Source organism: Grampus griseus (genome assembly GCF_964374135.1).
Source record: "Grampus griseus genome assembly, chromosome: 8".
Lineage (NCBI taxonomy): Eukaryota > Metazoa > Chordata > Mammalia > Artiodactyla > Delphinidae > Grampus > Grampus griseus.
The window spans coordinates 20,465,838-20,485,197 of NC_139002.1; positions in this window are offsets into that span (position 1 = coordinate 20,465,838).

Here is a 19,360-nt window from a genome sequence, read left to right on the forward strand (position 1 = left end):
CCTCTCTGTAGTAGTCTAGGCAAGAGATAGTGGTAGCCAGAACAGTGATGACAGCCAACAGAAGTGGTGAGAAATGGCTGGATCCCAGTTATATTTTGAAACTAGTGCTAACAAGATTATCATCTTAATTAGATGGAAGATACAAAGAAAAGACAGTTGGAGACTCTTGCTTCAAAAGGGCTGATATCAAAGTTCTAGTAAGAACCAACCACAACCTCTAACTCACTGATTCACAAACCTGGAGATTCCTCAGAAATGTTCACAAACACAGATTCTAGAACCTCACTCCCCAGGCACTGAAGGAGACAGTCTAGAGATGTGCCCAGAAACCTGCAGTTTTAAACCACTTCCCAGGTGATCTTGAGGCAGTGGGTCGCTGGGCTGGCATTGGGAGTCCCTGTACTTGGCCTTAATACTAACTCCTAGAACATGAGTGCTAAGAGTCCCTGAGAGGGAACAGTACCACACCTCACCTGCAGATGAGGGCCTCCAGGCCTGAGAGAGAGGAGTGTGACCCAGTTAATAAGGGACGGCCCTGGGGACAGAATCTACATCTCTTGACTCCTAGGCCAAAGCTGTGTCCACTACCCCAGGCTGATTCCTCCCAATAGCACCCTTGATTCCCTGCATCATTCCTCATGCCGGACAAGCACCACACCCTGAGTGACCTCCGAGGTCATGGGAAGAGCACTATACTCAGGTCAGTAGATATAGGTTCTGCCATCTACCAGCAGAGAAAGTCACTTAGCTCTCTACTTCAATTTTCTCATTTGTAAAATCGGGACATTGAGTTCTCCTACTATTGCTATTTGATTCAATGAAATAATGCATGTGAAACACTTAGCAAGACCTTAATGTTAGTACCTCTACAGCGTTTTATTACCATTCATCCATTTCCTGGTTCCTAATAAAACGTCTTTCTCCTACAGCATTTTCATTAGGGTTCTGAAGTCTTTGAGTCTCCAAGATCAAATGCAGGCACTCCAGGAGGAAAGAACAGTTCTAAAGGTTACAAACCAAGGCCTTGAGGGGCCTGGGGGCTGGGCAGCAGAAGGGGAGCACAGGGGGGCAGTGAGAAGTGGGGGAGGAACGCTGAATGGCACACACACCAGCCCCACCCCAGGACACAGAGGATCACAGCACGTCTCCATTAACAGCCACGTGTGCTCATGTGTCGAGTGCTCATGGCCACATGTGGCTAGTGGCTGTCATTGGACAGTTCTAGACCAGGGGTCATCAAAAATCCTTCTGTAAAGGACCAGATAAACATCTTGAGCCTTATAGACACATACACATTCTGTTGCATATTCTTTTTTATTTTTTTTAAAACCCTTTAGACATGAGAAATCCATTCTTAGCTGACAGGTGGTACAAAAACGGGCCCCGGCCCTATTTGGCTTGTGGGTCATCATTTTCCAACTCCTGCTCTAGACCACAGCTCACTGAGGGCAGGAGCCATGCCTGATGTGTGCACTGCTGTGTCCTCTGGTACCTGGAATACAGCAGGTGCTCAATAAATAATAATTTTACCTTGCCTGAGGTAGTTCAGGCAAGATTTATTATTCCCATTTGATGTATGACAAAAATGAAATCAGAGAGTCAATGTGACTTATCCAAGGCCACACAGCTAGATACAGACCCAAGCTGCGTGACTTCCAGCCTGCTGCTCTTCCCTCCAGGTCATGTTTCTGTGACCTGACAGCACCTGTTTCATAGCTGCCCTGGCTGTCACTCTGATCCCTAGTCCTTCCATCTCTCTTTGCCTCCGGGCTTGATCTCAGGCTCCCAGATGCCCCCTGCAGCCTGGCGGGGAGGGGTAGTCAAGAGGTCCTGCACTTCTCAGGAGACACCAGGGCAAAGGTGTTCGTGATGAAGAGCCTGTGTCATGCTCCTCTCCCTCCATTCAGGATCTCTCTGGAAGTGAGTGCTCTGGTAAGGCTAGAGAATATGCATTTCTCTACTCCTTTTCAGGCTAAAAGCAACTGCCTCTCTCAGAAAGAAGGTAGTGAACCAGTTAAAATTACACACCACACACTGGGGAGCGTGAAAGTGACATTTAGCAACACTTAAGCCTTGGATATGTGGTGACTGCAATAAACATTATATAATCGCTGCAGCATCGATCCCAACAATTAACGCCAAAGAGCAGAAACGGAATGGAAGTCCTCTAAGAAACTGCCACAACCTGAGAGTGAACTGAAACCCCCAAATCTCTCTTGCAGACAGCTCCCCCGCCTCCAAATGTTAAGGCTTCTTTTTTGGTAATGTCTTCGGTCCCAACAATTTTCAGCACAGTTTTCCCAGGGTCCAGGGGACCAGGAAGCAAACAGGCAGGTGGAGACAGAAACACCAGGAAGATGTCTGAGGGAGTGGTCTTCTTCCCAGTGTCCTCTGGTCTAATCCGTGAAATTGGTGAATTTGGGGAACTGCAAGGTCAGTGTGGCTGGGTCAGAGAAGCCAAGGAGCGGGCCTCAGGAGTTGGCCTGGAGTGGATAAGGATTAGGATACCCTGTAGTCAATTCAGAGCCACTAGAGGGGTTTACCATGAAAAGGAGCAGGGCTATTTTGCATTTTGGAAAGAAGCAGAGAGACAGGGAGAGAATGACAATGGCTGAACTGTGGCAGTGGGGATGGAGAGAAGTGGACGGATCCAAGAAATCTTTAAGGGGTGAAACTGATAGAACCTGGTGAGAGATAGGATGTAGGACAGTCAAGGTTGATTCCAGGGTTCTGGCTTTGGTGACTGGGAGTTTCGTGGTGCTGAACCCTGGAAGGAGGGAAGACAGGTTTGGGGAAAAAAGACAATGTGTCGGAGTGTTGGGTACCTTAATTATAAGGAGGAGTCAGATAAAAGGGGAAAGTGGAAATACGACTCAGAAGAAATTCTGGGGTGAAGATAGAGAAATGTGAGTCATGGGCATCTAGGAAGTGACTGTGCAGAGTCGGGTAAGCTCCCTGGGGGGAAGAAATAGGGTAGTAGAAAAGAAGATTGGGGACGCACTAGTTAAGGGCTGGAGCAAGGAAGGGACTCTAACAAGGAAGGGGCTCTAACAAGGGAGACTGAAGAAGGAACAATCAGATAAGGTAAAGGAGAAACAAAGAAGGATGGCAGTGGTGGGTGGAGCCTTAGAAACCGAGGAAGAGGAGTCTTGGAATAAAAGAGATACACAGCCCTGTCGGATGCTGAAGCAAGAAGTGAGATTCACTCATTCATTCCACAAAGATTTATTGAACATCTACGATGTGGCTGGCACCATTCCAGGCACCAAGAGGCACTGAAGTGAACATAACAGACAAAACTCCCCTCCCTCGTGGAAATTTCATGCAGGTTGAAGAGAGATCAAACGTAAGCAGATAAATAAGTATATGGTATATATATTATTTGGTATATGTAGTGGGTTGAATAGTGATCCCCCAAAAATATATGTCCAAGTCCTGACCCCTGGTACCATGAATGTGATTTTATCTGGAAATAGGGTATTTGCAGATGTAATTAAATTAAGATGAAAACTTCCTGGATTTAAGCTGAGCCATAAATCTAATGACTGGTGTCCTTATAAGAAAAAAGAAAGGGCTATTTGAGACAGACACACAAGGGATAAGACCATGTGAGGATAGAAGCAGAGATTGGAGTGATGCATCTAATAAGAGTCTTGGAACAGATTCTCTTTTGTGTCTTTAAATCTCTCTTTCCTTATAAGGACACCAGTCATGGGATTTAGGGTCCACCCTAATCTAATATGATCTCATCTTCACTTGATTACACCTGCAATGTCCCTATTTCCCAGTAAGGTCACATTTGCAGGAACTGGGGTTTAGGACTTTATATATATATTTTTATTTTTGAAAGGTTACAATTCAACCCACAAAAAATACTGTATAATCATCTTAATAAATGCAGAAAAAGTACTTGAAAAATTCAACACCCACTCATGATAAAAACTCTCAGCCAATTAGAAATAGAAGCAGTTTTTTCTCAGCCTGACAAAGGACAACTGCAGAAAACCTCCAGCTAATATCATACTTAATGGTGAAAGAATGAATGCTTTCTCCCTAAATTGGGGAATAAAGCAAGGACATCCATTCTCATTATTTCTATTTATCATCACACTGGAAGTCCCAGCCAGTGGAATGAACGGATGAACGAATGCAGATTGGAAAGGAAGTATAAACTGTCTCTATTTACACACAACATGAGTGTCTACATAGAAAATCCCAAAGAATCTACAAAAAAAGAAACTTACTAGAGTCACTATAAGTGAGCTTCCCAAAGTCTTGCAATATACAAAAAAGTGATTGTGTTGACTAGCAATAAATAATTAGGAATTGAAATTTACAAAAATACTATTTATAATAGCACCCAAAAACCATGTAACACTTAAGTATAAGACTAACTAACAAAATATATGCAATATCAGTATACTGAAAACTAAAAAACACTGATGAAAGAAATCAAAAAAAGATGTAAATAAATGGAGAGCTATATTGTTCATGGATTTGAAGGCTTGGTGTTGTTAAGATACCAATTTTCCCTGGAGTGAGCTACAGATTCAACACATTTCAATCAAAATCTCTGTAGGAATTTTTGTGGGAATCAAAACTCTTATTTCAAAATTTTTATAGGAAGACAAAGGAACTAGAATAGATGAAACAATTCTGAAGAACAAAATTTGAGAAATCCCATTACCTGATTTCAAGACTTACTATAAAACCATAATGATCATGACAGTGTGGTACAGGAAAACAGGATACATGTAGTGGTGTGCTGGAGCCATCTCATACCAGCTCATGAGAGCCACACGTTAAATTTTCAAGAGTTTTACAAGTTGGTTGATGTCAAATTTGTTGCTTGGAATTGTCTCCTGTGAGACCATTTAAGAAACAAACAACAGCAAACACTACAAATCAGAACTCCTCCACCCCTGTCTCTATTTCTGCCTTGCAAACAGGTTCATCTGTACCATTTTTCTAGATTCCACATATATGCATTAATATATGATATTTGTTTTTCTCTTTCTGACTTACTTCACTTTGTATGACAGTCCCTAGGTCCATCCACGTCTCTACAAATGACCCAATTACACTCCTTTTTATGACTGAATAATATTCCATTGTATATATGTAACACATCTTCTTTATCCATTCGTCTGTTGATGGGCATTTAGGTTGCTTCCATGACCTGGCTATTGTAAATACGGCTGCTATGAACACAGGAGTGCCTGTGTCTTTTTGAATTATAGTTTTCTCTGGGTATATGCCCAGTAGTGGGATTCCTGGGCCATATGGTTATTCTATATTTAGCTTTTTTTTTTAATTTAATTTTTGGCTACATTGGGTCTTTGTTGCTGTGAATGGGCTTTCCTTAGTTGTGGCAAGTGGGGGATACTCTTCGTTGTAGTGCATGAGCTTCTGATTGCAGTGGCTTGTCTTGTTGCATAGCATGGGCTCTAGGCACGTGGGCTTCAGAAGCTGTGGCACATGGGCTCAGCAGTTGTGGCTCGCAGACTCTACAGTTCAGTCTCAGTAGTTGGGGCACACTGTCTTAGTTGCTCCACAGCATGTGGTATCTTCCCGGACCAGGGCTTGACCCATTTCCCCTGCATTGGGGATTCTTAACCACAGATTCTTAACCACTGCGCCACCAGGGAAACCCTATTTTTAGTTTTTTAAGGAACCTCCATACTGTTCTCCATAATGGCTGTATCAATTTACATTTCCACCAACAGTGCAAAAGGGTTCCCTTTTCTCCACACCCTCTCCAGCATTTGTTGTTTGTAGATTTTCTGATGATGCCCATTCTAACAAGTGTGAAGTGATACCTCATTGTAGTTTTGATTTGCATTTAGCTAATAATTAGTGATGTTGAGCAAATTTTCATGTGCTTCTTGGCCAACCGTATGTCTTCTTTGGAGACGTGTCTATTTAGGTCTTCTGCCCATTTTTGGATTGGGTTGTTTGCTTTTTTAATATTGAGCTGTATGAGCTGTTGGTAATTTTAGAAATTAATCCTTTGTCCGTTGATTCATTAGCAAATATTTTCTCCCATTCTGACGTTTGTCTTTTTATCTCGTTTATAGTTTCCCTTGCTGTTCAAAAGCTTTTAAGTTTCATTAGGTTCCATTTGTTTATTTTTGTTTTCATTTCCATTACTCTAGAAAGTGAGTCAAAAAGAATCTTACTGTGATTTATGTCAAAGACTGTTCTTCCTATGTTTTCCTCTAAGAGTTTTATAGTGCCTGGCCTTACATTTGGGTCTTTAATCCATTTTGAGTTTATTTTTGTGTATGGTGTTAGGGAGTGCTCTAATTTCATTCTTTTACATGTGGCTGTCCAGTTTTCCCAGCACTACTTATTGAAGAGTCTGTCTTTTCTCCATTGTACATCCTTGTCTTCTTTATCATAGATCAGTTGACCATAGGTGTGTGGGTTTATCTCTCGGCTTTCTAGCTGTTCCATTGATCTATATTTCTGTTTTTGTGCCAGTACCATATTGCCTTGATGACTGTAGCATTGTAGTATAGTCAAGTCAGGGTGTCTGATTCCCCCAGCTCCGTTTTTATCCCTCAAGATTGCTTTGGCTATTTGGGGTCTTTTGTGTCCACACAAATTTCATGATTTTTTGTTCTAGTTCTGTAACAAATGCCATTGGTCATTTGATAGGGATTGCATTGAATCTGTAGATTGCTTTGGCTAGTATAGTCATTTTCACAATATTGATTCTTCCAATGCAAGAACATGGTATATCTCTCCATGTGTTTGTGTCATCTTTGATTTCTTTCATCAGTGTCTTATAGTTTTCTGAATATAGGTCTTTTACCTCCTTAAGTAGGTTTATTTGTAGGTATTTTATTCTTTTTGTTGCAATGGTGAATGGAACTGTTTCCTTAGTTTCTCTTTCTGATCCTGCACTGTTAGTGTATAAGAATGCAAGAGATTTCTCTGCATTAATTTCGTATCCTGCAACTTTATCAAATTCATTGTTTAGCTCTAGTAGTTTTCTGGTGTCATCCTTAGGGTTTTCTATGTATAGTATCATGTCATCTGCAAACAGTGACAGTTTTACTTCTTCTTTTCCAATTTGGATTTTTTTATTTCTTTTTCTTCTCTGATTGTCATGGCTAGGACTTCCACAACTATGTTGAATTAAGAGTGGTGAAAAAAAAAAAAAAAGAGTGGTGAGAGTGGACATCCTTGTCTTGTTCCTGACCTTAGAGGAAATGCTTTCAGTTTTTCACCATTGAGAATGATGTTTGCTGTAGGTTTGTCATATATGGCCTTTATTATGTTGAAGTAGGTTCCCTCTATATCCACTTTCTGGAGAGTTTTTGTCATAAGTGGGTGTTGATTTTTGTCAAAAGCTTTTTCTGCATTTATTGAGATGATCATACGGTTTTTATTCTTCAATTTGTTAATATGGTGTATCACATTGATTGATTTGCATATATTGAAGAATCCTTGCATCTCTGGGATAAATTCCACTTTATCACGGTGTATGATCCTTTTAATGTGTTGTTGGATTCTGTTTGTTAGTATTTTGTTGAGTATTTTTGCATCTATATTCATCAGTGATATTGGTCTGTAATTTTCTTTTTTTGTAGTATCTCTGTCTGGTTTTGGTATCAGGATGATGGTGGCCTCATACAATGAGTTTGGGAGTATTCCTTCCTCTGCAATTTTTTGGAAGAGTTTGAGAAAGATGGGTGTTAGCTCTTCTCTAAATGTTTGATAGAATTCACATGTGAAGCCATCTTTCTTTGTTGGAAGCCACTTTTCTTTGTTGGAAGATTTTTAATCCCAGTTTCAATTTCATTACTTGTGATTGGTCTGTTCATATTTTCTATTTCTTCCTGGTTCAGTCTTGGAAGGTTATACCTTTCTAAGAATTTGTCCATTTCTTCGTGTTTGTCCATTTTATTGGCATAGAGTTGCTTGTAGTAGTCTCTTAGGGTGCTTTGTATTTCTGAGGTGTCCATTGTAACTTCTCCTTTTTCATTACTAATTTTATTGATTTGAGTCCTCTCCCTCTTTTTCTTGATGAGTCTGGCTAAAGGTTTATCAATTTTGTTTATCTTCTCAAAGAACCAGCTTTTAGTTTTATTGATCTTTGCTACTGTTTTCTTTGTTTCTATTTCATTTATTTCTGCTCTGTTCTTTACAATTTCTTTCCTTCTACTGACTCTGGGTTTTATTTGTTCTTCTTTCTCTGGCTCCTTTCAGTGTAATGTTAGATTGTTTACTAGAGATTTTTCTTGTTTCCAAAGGTAGGATTGTATTGCTATAAACTTCCCTCATAGAATTGCTTTTGCTGCGTCCCATATGTTTTGGATCATCGTGTTTTCATTGTCATTTGTCTCTAGGTATTTTTTCATTTCCTCTTTGATTTCTTCAGTGATCTCTTAGTTATTTAGCAACGTATTGTTTACCCTCCATGTGTTTGTGTTTTTTACATTTTTTTCCCTGTAGTTGATTTCTAATCTCATAGCATTGTGGTCAGAAAAGATGCTTGATATGAGTTCAATGTTCTTAAATTTACTGAGGCTATATTTGTGACCCAAGATGTGATCTATCCTGGAGAATGTTCTGTGTGCACTTGAGAAGAAAGTGTAATCTGCTGTTTTTGGATGGAATGTCCTTTAAATATCAAGTAAATTGGGCTTCCCTGGTGGCACAGTGGTTGATTGTATGCCTGCCAATGCAGGGGACACGGGTTCGTGCCCCGGTCTAGGAGGATCCCAAATGCCGCGGAGCAGCTAGGCCTGTGAGCCATGGCCACTGAGACTGTGCGTCCGGAGCCTATGCTCCGCAATGGGTGGGAGAGGCCACAACAGTGAGAGGCCCGCGTACCACAAAAAAAATATATATATATATCAAGTAAATCAATCTGGTCCATTGTGTCATTTAAAGCTGCGTTTCCTTATTAATTTTCTATCTGGATGATCTGTCCATTGTTCTAAGTGAGGTGTTAAAGTATCCCACTATTATTGTGTTACAGCCAATTTCCTCTTTTATAGCTGTTAGCATTGGCCTTATGTGTTGTGGTGGTCCTATGTTGGGTGCATATATATTTATAATTGTTATATCTTCTTCTTGGGTTGATCCCTTGATCATTATGTAGTGTCCTTCCTTGTCTCTTGTAACATTCCTTATTTTCAAGTCTATTTTATCTGATATGAATACCGCTACTCCAGCTTTCTTTTGATTTCCATTTGCATGGAATATCTTTTTCCAACTCCTCACTTTCAGTCTGTACGTTTCCCTAGATCTGAAGTGGGTCTCTTGTAGAAAGCATATATACAGGTCTTGGTTTTGTATCCGTTCAGCGAGCCTGTGTCTTTTGGTTGGAGCATTTAATCCATTCACATTTAAGGTAATTATCAATATGTATGTTCCTATAACCATTTTCTTAATTGTTTTGGGTTTGTTTTTGTAGGTCTTTTTCTTCTCTTGTGCTTCCCACTTAGAGAAGTTCCTTTACCGTTTGTTGTAGAGCTGGTTTGGTGGTGCTGAATTCTCTTAGCTTTTGCTTGCCTGTAAAGCTTTTGATTTCTCCATCAAATCTGAATGAGATCCTTGAGGGGTAGAGTAATCTTGGTTGTAGGTTCTTCCCTTTCATCACTTTAAATATATTGTGCCACTCCCTTTTGGCTTGTAGAATTTCTGCTGAGAAATCAGCTGTTAACCTTATGGGAGTTCCCTTGTATGTTATTTGTTGTTTTTCCCTTGTTGCTTTTGATAATTTTTTGTCTTTAATTTTTTTCACTTTGATTACTATGTATCTCAGCGTGTTTCTCCTTGGGTTTATCCTGCCTGGGACTCTCTGCACTTCCTGGACTTGGGTGGCTATTTCCTTTCCCATGTTAGGGAAGTTTTTGACTATAATCTCTTCAAATATTTTCTTGGGTCCTTTCTCTCTCTCTTCTTCTGGGACACCTATCATGAGAATGTTGGTGCATTTAATGTTGTCCCAGAGGTCTCTTAGGCTGTCTTCATTTCTTTTCATTCTTTTCTTCTTTATTCTGTTTGGCAGCAGTGAATTCCATCATTCTGTCTTCCAGGTCACTTATCCGTTCTTCTGCCTCAGTTATGCTGCTACTGATTCCTTCTAGTGTATTTCTCATTTCAGTTATTGTATTGTTCATCTCTGTTTGTTTGTTCTTTAATTCTTCTAGGTGTTTGTTCTTCAATCCTTCTAGGTCTCTGTTAAACATTTATTGCATCTTCTGGATCTTTGCCTCCATTCTTTTACCAAGGTCCTGGATCATCTTTACTATCATCATCTTCACTATCAATATTCTGAATTATTTTTCTGGAAGGTTGCCTGTCTCCATTTAATTGTTTTTCTGGGGTTTTATCTTGTTCTTTCATCTGGTACATAGTCCTCTGGCTTTTCTTTTTGTCTATCTTTTGGTGAATGTGGTTTTTTTCCCACAGGCTGCAGGATTGTAGTTTGCTTGTTTCTGTTGTCTGCCCTCTGGTGGATGAGGGTATCTAAGAGGCTTGTGCAAGCTTCCTGATGGGAGGGACTGGTGGTGGTTAGAGCTGGGTGTTGCTCTGGTAGGCAGAGCTCAGTAAAACTTTAATCCACTTGTCTGCTGATGGGTGGGGCTGAATTCCCTCCCTGTTGGTTGTTTGGCCTGAGGCAACCCAGCACTGGAGCCTACCCAGCTCTTTGGTTAGGCTAATGGCAGACTCTGGGTGGGCTCACGCCAAGGAGTACCTCCCAGAACTTCTGCTGTCAGTGTCTGTGTCCCCACAGTGAGCCACAGCCACCGCCCACCTCTGCAGGAGACCCTCCAACAGTAGCACATAGGTCTGGTTCAGTCTCCTGTGGGGTCACTGCTCCTTCCCCTGAGTCCTGATGCACACGCTAATTTGTGTGTGTCCTTCTGTTTCCCCGAGTCCTGTCAGAATCCTGCAATCAAATCCCACTAGCCTTCAAAGTCTGATTCTCTAGGAATTCCTCCTCCCATTGGTGGACCCCCAGGTTGGGGAGCCTGATGTGGGGCTCAGAACCTTCACTCCAGTGGGTGGACTTCTGTGGTATAAGTGTTCTCCAGTTTGTGAGTCACCCACCCAGTGGTTATGGGATTTGATTTTATTATGACTGTGCCCTTCCTACTGTCTCATTGCGGCTTCTCCTTTGTCTTTGGATGTGGGGTATCTTTTTTGGTGAGTTCCAGTGTCTTCTTGTCAATGATTGTTCAGAAGTTAGTTGTGATTCTGGTGCTCTCGCAAGAGGGAGTGAGCACACATCCTTCTACTCTGCCATCTTGAACCAATCTCCTCAATCCAATTTTTTAAATGGGCAAAAGAATTGAATAGACACTTTGCATGGCAATAATTACATGAACATTAGCTACTAGGGAAATACAAATTAAAACCACAATGAGATAACACTACACATCTAGTAGAATGGCTAAAATAATCTTTTTAGTTGATAATAACAAGTGCTGGATACAGAGCAACTAGAACTCTCATTCATTGCTAATGGGGATCCAGAATATGCACAGCCACTCTGGAAAGCATTTTAACGATTTCTTATGAAGTAAAACATACTCCTACCAATCTCCCTCCCACGTCTTTACCCAAGTGAACTGGAAACCTACACGTACCAAAAAATCTGTACTTGAATTTTTAGAGCAACTTCATTCCTATTTCCCCCAGATTGGAAAGTACTAAATGTCCCTCACCTGGGGAATGGATAAACAACTGTGGAATATCTATACAGTGGAATCCTACTCAGTCTTAAAAAGGAAAGAACTACTAACACCCACAACATGAATGAATCTCAAATGTATGTGCCGAGTGAAAAAAGCCAAACTCAGAGGCTACATACTATGTGATCCTATTCATATGACATTCTGAAAAGGCAAGGTATAGAGACAGAAAACAAATCAGTGGTTATCAGGGGCTGAGAGTAAGAGAAGAGGTAGACACAGAGGAATTATTTGTAGTGACAGAACTGTCTTGATTGCAATGATGGTTAAACTACTGGATGTGTTTATCAAGACATGCAGAATGGTATAGTAATACAGGTGAATTTTGCTATATACACTTTATTCCTCAATGGAAAAAAAATAGGAAAGGATCACTTTGTCTTTGGGGTAGAGAGTAGACTGTAGAGGCAAGGCTGGAAGCAGGGAGACCATTGAGATCCAAATGCATGGCTTGAACTGCAAGTGGCCTAGCATCTGGCTGTACATAGGTCATCAGTGACCCTTGTGGACACAGTTTCAATGAAGGGGCAAAGGGAGAGTCAGGCTGCAATGGTGAGGAATGGAGGTGAGTGTGTACAGACAGCCCTGGGTCCTGGATCACTGATGACTCTTTGAAGAAACCTACTTGAGAACAAACTAGTGATAACCAGTGGGGAGAGGGTTGGGAGAGGGGAAAGACAGGGAAGGAGATTAAGAGGCCAAAACTACTAGGTATAAAATAAATAAGACTTCAGGATGTAATGTGTAGCACAGGGAATATAATCAATATTTTATAATAACTTGCAATGGAGTAAAATCTGTAAAAATATCAAATCACTACTTTGTATACGTGAAACTAATATAACATTGTAAATCAACTGTACTTCCATCCATCAATCAACCAATAAGCGAATAAATAAATAAACAAACTTGCTTGGACTTTTCTTACAGGATGAGCCCTGATTCGGAGAAGAGCCTAGGCCTTTGGTAGCCAACCATCCCGTTTTCCCTGGGACTTTCTCAATTTTGACACAGAAAGTTCTGCTTCCAGGGAAACCCCTCTGTCCCAGCTATACCAAGACAGTTGGTCACCTAAGCCTGGTCCTTGACCTGCCCTGGCTGAAGGGCTGTGCTCATTTCAAGGCCCGGCCTGCCCCTCTGGTCACCCTGCAGTTCTCTTTCCCTATGGGTGGGTGGGGTCCCTACCTTCCTCCTTTCAAGCCTCTGAGCTCCTCTCTGACACCACTCACACAGGAAATGGTGCAGGAAGGCTTGAGAACAGAGCCACATGCTGCTGCTTTTTATGTCCCTTCCCTTCAGCCATTTGTATGAAGGCTGTTCGTTAGATGACTCTTAATGTCAGGAAGAAATAAAAGAGGGGTTTTGTCACTCCCCTGCTCAAAGCTGGGAGCAGTAAGCTTGAAACACACCTTTCACTCCCATCTCACTTTTGAAATGCCTCTCTTAAAACAGACTCCTTGAAATGGCTTTGCTTTGGTCTAGTCCATCGTGATGTCTCCACAGCTGCAGATTGGGAAAAGCACTACCTCCTTCACACCTCGGTTTTGGTTGTCATCGTACCTGCTCACCTTGCTGATGTGTGTTTCTCCACCTCCTTATTGCCCAAGGAAGCATGCGGCTTCCTCATGCACACCAGGGAGCAGTCTAGAGTCATGTTTGGGTGCCTGCACCTTGACATTAAAAAGGACCTGGGTTTGAATCCCAGCTTTGTAACTTTCTAGCAGCGTGACCTTTGGCACTTTATTCCTCCCACATCCAGGCATTCCCTCTGTAAATGGGTATAATGTATTCTTCCTCATTGGATCACTGTGAGAAGTAAATTAAATGAGATTATGTATGAAGTGGGGGAAAACTGAGCCCAATTCTTGGAACACAGCAAGCAACAAATAAGTGCAGCTCTTGGTGTTATAAAATGTTCCCAAATGCTCAACAATAAGAAAGTGGTTAATAAGTTAGGCTACACCATGATTTATTTATAGAATACTGTATGATGAAGCCATTAAAAATAATGTTCTGAAGAATATTTAATGGCACAGAAAAATGTTCACAGTATAATTTTAAGGGAAAAAAATTCAAGCTATAAAACTCAGGTCCCAATTTTGTCCTCTAAAAAAAGTGTGTGTGTGCGTGTTGTACATGTGTATTTAGGAAAAAAAGAAATATTGAAAATGTTGGCTGCTGTTTTCCTTTTCTGCTTCTTTATATTCCTCTGTATTTTCAAGTTTTCTCTACTGAATATATATTACTCTCATAACAATTGCTGTTATTTTTAAAATTCAGTCATCAATTTTTTCATTCAAAAGAGATTTTTCTAGCACACTCTATGTGCCAAGCAATATTCTAGACTCTGGGGATAGTGTGATTAAAAAGTCAACAGGCAGGTTTTTCTCAAGACACCATCCAGCTTTGCATTTAATTCTCCTTCATTGTTGCATTTGTTTTGTCTCCACAAATAAATTAACTCCTCGAGGGAATGAATCACGTGACCCTCTTCCCTATGGCCCTACAACATCACACTCCATACACACAGGAAGAACTCAATAATGCGTCTCACTTCAGCACTTGGGGATTGACTGAAAAGTGGTGAGTTTCCTAAAAGCAATTATTATGGGACGAAAAGCAGGGGTGCCTTCTTATTGGGGTCTATCTTTCCCCTTCCTCCCTTGTCCCGGGCGTGATGGGGCTGAACATTCACGGCTGCTGCCTTCAGTGGGTTTTCCTGGAAGCACAGGAACTTATGGCTGGCCCAGCCTTAAGTCAGGGGAGCTTCTCTTTCTCTTGCCACTTGCAAAAGACACATCAAACCTTCCTTTTCCCCATATTTAAGCAACTCGAGAGCTTAAATCATGTCCTCTCAGATCAGGAGTTCTTTATTGTTTTTACAGCATGGATCCCTTAGGCAGTGTGGTGAAGCCTGTGGACCTATCTTAGAATACAGTTTTTCAATGCATAAAATAAATACACAAGATTACAAAAAAACTAAATATACCAAAATACAATTATTTTTAAATATATTCATTATATAGTAATAAATTTGCTTTTTTGTACAACCTTAAAAATAAAACATTGCATTTGAAATACAGTCAAGTTAAATTTTAATTTTTAAAGAAATACCCATGTGAACACTTGTTGCTTACCTTGAATAAGAACATAAGATGGTGGAACGGTCTTTGACAAGATAATCTACATGTCCTGTTGAAAATCCTACTGATTTTTATGATAACAATGTTGAAAATTCAATCCTCAAAGATACAGTATTAGAAATGAAATTAAAGCTTGTCAGCAACTTCACAAAGTAAAGAGTCTCCCAGGGACCATGAAAACTCTCCAAGGCTTTTCAGTGAAACTAGTTACAGTGGTTGTTTTGGTCCTAAGATCAGTGAATTCATCCTTGGCTTGCTCAACACAGTTGGTACAGTTTATATCAGTAAGAAAAAGAATGTGACTCTAGGGTTCAATTTTGTTACCATCAAGATAGAAATAACTTTTGCAAGTGTTCTAAAGTGTTTCCAGGTGTTTATAGATTACTCTTTCCAAATAAACTGACAGCATTTCATAACTCAATTCCATTGACGTAAAGCACTTCCCCCAGCATTTGAAAGTTTGCAAAGATGTGAGCCTCATGTCAGCCAAGAAAGCTCATGTTTTCAGAAGAATTCATAATGATGATATCACACCCTTGAATTGAAAGAGTCATCTCATTCATATGGTTAAAGACATCTGCCAGGTAAACCAACCAACCCACAGACAAAATTCTTTCTTTCAAAATGTTCCCAGAATGGATTTTCTTTTTCTTTTAGAACAAGTGAAACTTTCCTCTTGAATTCAATGAGCTTCTCTGTGGTAGAGAAGCCCATAATTTTCTGCTATGGTTTCTTGACAAAACTATAAAAATACTATGATTCAGAGACTGACTTTTGATAAAGTTGATGACTTTTATGGCTGTCAACAAAAATTCTCTCAGGATTTTGGAAAAACCAGAATATATCTATGTTAAACACACCAAGTTAAAACAACATGAAGTGCTCCCTTTTCCACTAAAGTAACGTCAGATGAGCAACCAAGCATCACAGGAGGTCCTGTGCAAGGATCAGAAGATTTTCCGTCCAGTCGGGTTTGTTTGAAAAATATTTATATTTTTTTATATTTTTTATTTATATTTTTATATTTATTTATATTTTTTATATTTTTTATATTATATTATATATTTAAACAAGACCCAAAATCTACACCGTCTCCAAAACATCAGTGGTCTGTGTATTTTTCAAGGCACCCCCCAAAACAAGAATTCTTCTTTTTTGACATTAGCAGACCATCATAAACAAAATAAGGAGGTGGCTATATTGAAAGATGCTAGTTGTTCCATTCAGTGACTTACGGAGGGGAATGGCAAGGCTGCTAATTCCTCCATAACCCACTTCAAAATATTCCATTTCTCCATGGAAGCACCTCCCTTGACCTAGAGAGCCACTCTCAGTCCATTCTGCATTCCCATGGTATGTGGCTTCAGGTAAAATTTCTCCTGTCACATGAGGCTTCTTTTGTTTGACACTTGGTAAGGAACTTCAGGAACGCTTCTGGAAAAGGTTTTTGTGAAATGGCAAATCCACATTTTTGAAGTATCCTACCTTTTTCAAATTGAGCTTTCTTCATCCACATACACACAAAACCATTTTCTTTGGATGCATTTTCTAGATGGGCAGACGTGATGCATTCTTTCAGTCTTCCTGATTTCAAAATGCCTTTCACAATAATTTTTCCACAGAAGAAAAGAAATCATTGTAATTTTATGTCCTTTTGCTTTGTTAATGTAAATGAAACCAGGTACAGAGTTTTCATAGACCTTCCTTTTCTTTGCCAGCTGAAGATAAATTGGATCTGTAAAAAAAAAGATAAATAAAGCTAAAATAAAATATTTTTATTCCATTGACATTTTGGGAAATATATTTTCTTTGTGGTTCCTGAGTGATTTCTTTGATAAATCTACTTAGAAGGGAATCAATTGTACATTAAGTATAAAATATTCATTAAATTTTATGACAAGAAAGTAAATTAAGACAGGTTTTGTGATTAGCCAGTGTTTGCACTAGTAACATCTTTTCACCTTTGTATGGACCAGGGGATGACAGCAGCTGTTCAGGTGTCCTGTTCTCCCTGAAATTTAGCTATTGCTTCACATGATTCTCTGTGACTGTCTGGAAATAATGGTTCTCATTTCTCATATTGTCAGTGTTTCCCGCAAAGGTATTTTTTTTTTGCGGCACGTGGGCCTCCCACTGCTGTGGCCTCTCCCGTTGCGGAGCACAGGCTCCGGACACGCAGGCTCAGCAGCCATGGCTCACGGGCCCAGCTGCTCCGCGGCATGTGGGATCCTCCCGGATCGGGGCACGAACCAGTGTCCCCTGCATCAGCAGGTGGACTCTCAACCACTGCGCCACCAGGGAAGCCCACAAAGGTATTTTTTTTAATGTGTGACATTTTCACAGAATAATAGTGCAAAAAAAACACATGCATAATATATCGTGCATGTAAGACTTTACTTCATAATACAGAGAGAATGTGCAAATAGAAAGCAAAAAAGAAAAACAAATCAAAGAAAGGACTATTGCTACTCAGAGAGCTTACACACTGTCATGACCTGTGTCACCACGCAATCTGTTAGGGATCACAAGAAGTTACTTTAAATATCACACTTTGACAGTTAGAGTGGCCATCAGACGTGTTTGAATTCATCTGTGTCACCAAAGGCTGCATTCCCAAAGGTGAGGGAAAAACTCACTTGGAGCGATTCAGATTTGTAAAACTTTGGCAAACTATGAAAATGATTCAATTCCTTCTGTGTATTGATCCACAAACAATTATGGTTAAGGGAGGTTGGAACGTCTTGGGTCAGCCCCATGAGAACACAAATTCACTGCCCAGTGGCCGCCCACCCCGTGCACAGAGTTACCAGACAGAGTTGCCAGACAGTGGTAGCCACATTGGAGGAGAGTTTGCCAGAGTTTGCCGCTTCCAGTGGCGACTAAATCTTCTGAATAGTGGTGGCTGTAAATGACATTTCCAGATGCCTACCACAGCTATAATGTGATATGAAAATATTTGTGATTTCTATTGATGACAAAAATCACAGGTCATACTGATACTACTGGTTTGTTGCCACACTCATAATTGAAAGAAATGCTACATTTCATAGAGGATAGTAAAAATGAAGCTGTAATGTCTCCCTACCCAAGTTCATGGCCCTTCTGACTTCTCTTCCGCAGACTCTGGGGGCCCATGGATCCAGTTAAGAACTTCTGTTTTACATGGTTCATAGTGGTCCAAGGGACTAATTTTTAAATTTCAGAAATTAGAAATTTCTAATTAGAAATTAGGGAAATTAGAAAAAAGAGCAAGTTTTTATAATGCTAAGTTTATTAAACATAGAAGTTTTTTTTTCTTCTTTGCTTTTAAAATGTTCTTTTGATGAAATGATAGAGACAGTAGATGGAAATTGTGTAAATGTCTTTACAAGGTAAAAGTGAAAAGTTGGCAATCCTATTGCCAGTTCCCACACCCACTCCTTTTAATGTATTTATTGGTTTAAGAAATCCATGGGCTTCCCTGGTGACGCAGTGGTTGAGAGTTCGCCTGCCGATGCAGGGGACGCGGGTTCATGTCCCGGTCCAGGAAGATCCCACATGCCGCGGAGCGGCTGGGCCCGTGAGCCATGGCCGCTGAGCCTGTGCGTCCGGAGCCTGTGCTCCACAACGGGAGAGGCCACAACAGTGAGAGGCCCGCGTACCGCCAAAAAAAAAAAAAAACAGAAAGAAAGAAATCCAAAAGCTGGGACGTATTTGTCCAGGACATCATGACAAACCCAATGAGCCCAAATATCTAGTCCCTCCAAATAAAACCCCAGATTAGTCCACTTTTCCACTCCTCGGGGAAGGTGGCCCCATTCTCAGTCCAGAGCAAAATGCTGAGCAGTCTAAGCGGTCATGGAAAGCCCGTTGTCTGGGCATGGATTGATTTACTAGGTGGAAACGTGATTCAGTCTGGCCAGCTGGGCCTTAAAAGGATGTGGTTGTGACTGGGTGTCTGGTGTCTGAAAATGCCAGGGTCATCTGCCACCACAAGGGAAGGCAGCCTGGGATGCAGTCAGCAGAGTGAAGAGAAGGAGAGAACCCAGGCCCTTGCTGGTATCATGGGCCTGATCCCCCCCATCTGGCAACCACACCACTGTTGGACTTTTCGCTATGTGAAATGGTTCCTAACTGTCCATGACCACTGAGTTGGGGGATTCCTCTATCTTGCAAGTGAAGTCATCCTAACTGACCCAGCCAGACACTTTGGGAAGCTTTGGGAATGGGTATTACCTCTTAAAAACAAGTTGCCACATCAGGTTCCAAAATGAGCTTACCCATCCCTGTTTAAGTACATTATCTCTCCTGCAACCCTAACTCAAGCCATCCCACCATATCTTGCTGATTTTGTCGCCTAAATATCCCCCTCATCCTTCCTATTCTTTCTGTGTCCACTGCCAACTCTAGCCCAGCCACTGCTAGCTCTTGTTCAGCCCACAAGACTGATGGGCACAATTAGGGACAAAAATATACTTATGGAACACAAAGGTTACATATTGAATTTATACGCATCAAATA